Consider the following 5,414-nt stretch of genomic DNA (forward strand, 5'->3'; position numbering starts at 1 on the left):
GGCTACTGTGTGCATAGTCATGCTGGAGGAGGTATTGGCTCAGGGGTAGGGTGCTGGCAGGGGCTGGTATGGTTACCTTCTCCATTTCCCGCAAGTGGGAGTGATCCCTCAGAATGGGCAAGGATCAGAAGTTCTCTGCTTAGTGTTAGCACAAAGGCCGGATGCCTGTGGGGACAGGGCTGGCTAGCTCTATGCCCACAAAGGCTCCATCTGGCATTGATGGGGGGAATGAGGGCATACTGCACTCCCATGTGCTGGCAGGCCAAGGAAAGCAAAACCTGCTGCTGCAGACACATGCCAGCAATGTTGGGAGTTGCCGTGCATCGGGGGAAGCTGCAACATGGGGAGGGAGTGTGTGGGCTGGTGCATGGCCATAGGGGTCACTTTACTGGAACTCTCTGCCAGTCAGGCATGGTCCGTCAGTGCAGAAGCTAGGGTGCTGGCCTCCAGGGCACCTGAGACTTCCCTGCAAGAAGGTGTTGCCAGACTGGATTCCCTGGAGAGGCCAGCAGACCAGGGGGTGCTCAGACTGCCCCGCAGAGTTCAGGTTAGACAGTTCCTAGGGTTAACGTCTCCTCTGGGAGCCAGTCGAGCCTAGGGGCATGGCCATCCCTGGCTGTGCTCTGCTGTGGATGCTCCTGCACCAAGTCCTCTGGGCTCCACATCAGCTGGCTTGCTGCTCCTACCACTTCTCTAAGCAGATCTCCCTGACAACTCGAGTGTCTGTGGTGGTTGAGGGGTCTCCTCCTGCTGGGGTTCCAGAGGCCATGATGAGAACAGGTTGCTTCTTGTCAGTTAAACTCACTCATTCCCCTGGAGCTGTTGGGGGCCAGGAAGGAGTCTGATGTGCCATAGACCCAGGCAGGGTTTCCAGCTTTCTCCCCTTCATCCCAACTTCTGTGTCTTCCCTCTGTCCACTCTTGGTACCTTCCCTCTGAACATCTGTTAGAAGCATGCCAGTCATCTTGGTCCCTCAACAGGAGCTGTTCTATGTGGCTGTGTCTATTCAGTCATGTTTCTCTCCCCTGATTCATCTTAATCTAAGTGAAATATCTTAGGAAAAAACAGATTTGTCCTTATTTTGTTTTTAATATTACAATTTGAAGCTGTTTGAATCATTTAAAAGGATATAAAAATGTAATGCCTATTTCTATACACCAAGATAATACATAAAACAAGGAATTGGTGTTTTTGTGTAGACATATTTCTCTCTTTGAATAAGGTTTTCAATAAAATCAATACAATTTCATTTAAAAATCCAGTTTTTAAGACTTTCTCAGAGCTTAGTGTAAAACATTGTGTTACCTTTGAAACTTTAATACAAGCAGGCATAGGTTCTCACAATGCAATTATAGATGTGTTAATCATTTATTTGATGGATCATTTTAAAGATATTTTTGTGGAAATACAAATGTAAAACAAAGGTTCTTGATACTAACAAATTCCAGTGCCTCCCTCATATTTCTGTTATTGACTTCATCAAGCAGTCTTTGTGGTAGTCATGGAAATGTGCCAGTTGGGTATTCCTTCATGAGAAAACCTGCACTAGGAGTGCACTTACTTAACAACTTCTAGGTGTGAGTCATTTCAGGATCTGTCTCAGCTTCAGATACAAAGCCATGTTCTTCTTGGAAACTCCCAGTTGATGACTGAGCACAATGGAGGTACAAAGTTCACCATATCTGTCCATTGAACTCAACCAATAGCCTTCATGCTGAGCTCCACATTGGTCTGGCTGAAAGTTTCCCAGAGCTGATGTCTTTCCTGCCCAATCCTCCTCCACTTCCCACCTCCTTCATAAGTGTCAGACCAGCATTGTCAGCCAAAGGTTGTACCTGCCAACTATAGCTCTCTTAATATAAATGATAAAGATAAATGCTTTCACAACCATTTCCCTTGAGATACACACACACACACACACAGACACACACACAGACACACACACGTTTACACTGACATATACCACAATTCTAATTCTCTCGGTCTGGTTCCAAAAAGATCTTATTGAAGCATGTATTAAGCATTTTCTATAGCAAGAAGCAGCACTAGATTCAGTAGGATACAGTTTCTTATTGGAGCTCAGAACATGATACCCCATAGTATAGTGCTTTGACATGCTGAGTACTTTGAATTAAAAGAGATTGGAAGGCCTCAGAAGCAAGTTCTCTCCGTCCTTCTCCTGCCCTCTGTCTCTCACCCTTCTTTCTCCCCTGAAACAACTTGTAGACAGAATTCATCTTCCACAAGGTGGGTCATAGAAGCTAGAGCCTCCCTCCCCAACAGAAGCCACAATACCTAGAAATATTACCCCTAAACTTCCTCACCTTTCTGTGTAGGAGGTGGCCATAAAGACATTTTCTCATCTACTTTGCCTGATAGTAGGTCAAAAGATCCTTGTTCCAGGAAGGTCCTGCCCCATACCTGGGAGGTAGGAGTGTTGCACAAAGAAGCAAGAAGAATCTGGACAGATAGGCCTTGCTGGGTGCCTCCCCATCACCCAGTCTGTTACCATCAGTTCACACGCTTTTTGTCCAATTGCATTTCTGTACAACTTTTCATTCTTCATCAAATCTAAGCGTAAAAAAGAACAGTTTTCCCTGGGTCTTTGGGTCTTCATTTTTTAAGTCTCCTATGTTCTGTAAAACTTTGATTAAATAAATTTGTTATGATTTTCTCTCATTAACCTGTCTTTTGTTATATGAGTGTTGATTGAGATGCTTATGATGGACAAGGAAAGGTATCATGACCTTCTGTCCCTACATCCTAATACCACCAGATTTATAATTTTTCAGAAAAAAATAAGATAAATATTAAAATAAGCACTATATAAGTTAAGTGAAGAACTATGAGGTATAAATAATAATGTACAATAATATATAAATATATAATTTGATAATACAATAGTGATTAAAATTTTAATATTTTATTTATCATAGATTTTGATTTTTTATAATACTACTTATCTTTACTGAGTTTTTTGGCATCCTCTTAAATTTTGTACCCCAAGCAGTGCCTCACCCCTCACTCCCCTTACCCCCATCCCAGCCCTTTAAAGCACTACAGAAATATTAGCCATAATTATTTGGAGTAAAGTAAGACAGAATCATAGCTCCCGAAATTAGAAAAGAGTCCGACATGCTTTGACTCATAAGGGCACTTAGAGTCTGTATTTTCTCAAACAACATTCAAATCCCTCTCGGTGGCCCACACAGTCCTACATAATCTAAGTTTGTTCTCACCATCTCATCTCACCTCTCCCTTCCCTGGCTCATGATGCTCAAGTATCTCTCACCTTCCTTCAGTTTCTTTAAATGCACAAGCCTTTTTTCTCTGACTCAAGGTGTTTGTATGTACTTTTCGTTCTCTCCTTCCCTCCTCCTCTTCTTTCAGGTCTCCTTTAAATGTTCTTTCTTTAAAGAGAACTTGCTTCTTACTTCATTGTGTCTGGTACAAAACAGAACTCAACAAGTATTAAATTAAAAAATATTTCCAGCTAGATCATTCAACATGTGTTTTCTCTGCATTATGAGTTCCAAAGCAAACATATATTTATCTATGATGTGTATACTCAAGGACTGAGATAAAGTTAAAAAGAGGCAGATGAGAACAGAGCACAATAGACAAAAATGTATTGAGAGACCACAACTTTGAGTCTCACTGTAACTTATTCATTGGTTTGATTATCTGAAAGCATATATATATATAAAGATTTTGACCTTAAACATTTCTTGTCAATCTAAAATTTTATAGTTCACTTACTTTTCTCATTCATTTACTCACTCATTCATTTTATAATTCAAGCCATGTGCAGGCCCTGGGCTAGTCACGAGGGGTACCAGGCAGGATGAAGTCGTCGGGTTGTTCTTTGTGGAATTTATATCCTAGCACTTCTTTCCTTTGGGACCATTAAAAAGAATAACAATAGATGAGTACATTTTGAAATGATTTCTGTTGTTTTTTATGAGAATCTATCAACTGGATGTGAAAGACAAGAGCATTCTTAAAATTAAGGAGCATTAGTGTCCCTACTTCTTATAAAAGATAGCCAGGGAGCATTGGCCCAGGGCAGACTACCCACAGCACATCTTACCCATTTTGATAATCTTCTGTGGCCCCTACATCGTGAGTCTAGTAGCTGTCCTCTTAGTCTTGAAGAGAAAGATAAACTATGAGATATTTATCTTCCTTTTATGAATTCTAAATAAACGCAACCTGGGTGGATACATTGCTATCCAAAGGGCATACATTCTGTCACATCCACATATTCACATGTAATGCTTCTATACTTTAATCCCAGTAACAAAGCAATTTTCTCATAAATTTGTCAAGAAAAGTGAATGATAAGAAGGTACACAATTCCAACCTGTCACACATCACAATTTCAAGGTAACTGTTCTAGAGAAATGGAAATAATGTTAAGCATAAAAATTTCAGAGTGGAAGACAAGTTAATTTAATTTCATGCCACTAAAGATAATGTTATTAAGCATCAAACAGTTTTGCTAGCTGACTTTTAACACACTTTTAAAGTTGAACTAACTCATTTATATCAGAGTTTGGGGAAAGTTTATGAAAAAGTTGAATCAAGGATAGACGAGCAGGTAGCAATATTCAAATACATGCAAAATATCAAGTGAAATTGGTAACTGAGATTGAATATAGAAATGAACTTGGAATCATAGAATTTTACTGCCAGAAGAGGCTTTACAGATGATCTGATTCAATTTTTAGTGAAGCAGGCAAAGGATTTAAAAAACCACCTTTTCCATTAAGAAGATAATTCTACCTCACCCCCATACTCTGCCATCATCACCACAATTTGGACTAAAGAAAAAATGTAATTCTTACTGTATAATTTTATGCATCAAAAATAAAAAAAGATGATTGTGGTTGAATAAAATACAGAAAATAGAAAATCTAGTTGCTTATCTCTGCTATATTTTACTCTGCCTTTGTTAGAAAGATACAAGAAATATTTGACTGTGTGGGCAGAAAGAAACATATTTCTATATTCAGAGAAGAGTTAAAATAACAACTTTTGGCTTATAGAAGAAACAAAGAACTTGTTCATTTAGTAATATCTGACAAAAAGGAAACATAGTGCCTCTGAGAGGTGACCACTGAAGCATTTAGTATGTTTCCTTTCACTGTTTTTCCCCTATATATCTATTTTATATAGTTGAACTCATACTATTCTAATTCTGCTTAGTATTAAGTTGGTAGAAGGCATGGTATGTGTGGGGTGACAGTCTATGAGAATGGACCATAGGTCACATAGCATGTCAAACAAGACAGATGATTTAGGCTGGGGTCAGACCACAGAGAACCTTGAACACCACACCATTGGGGAAACATTGTGAGGTATCCTGAGGTATCCCTTAACTTGAGAAGATTGCAACATCTGTTCTGCCCCTG

This window comes from Mandrillus leucophaeus, unplaced genomic scaffold, assembly GCF_000951045.1.
Source record: "Mandrillus leucophaeus isolate KB7577 unplaced genomic scaffold, Mleu.le_1.0 Scaffold802, whole genome shotgun sequence".
Lineage (NCBI taxonomy): Eukaryota > Metazoa > Chordata > Mammalia > Primates > Cercopithecidae > Mandrillus > Mandrillus leucophaeus.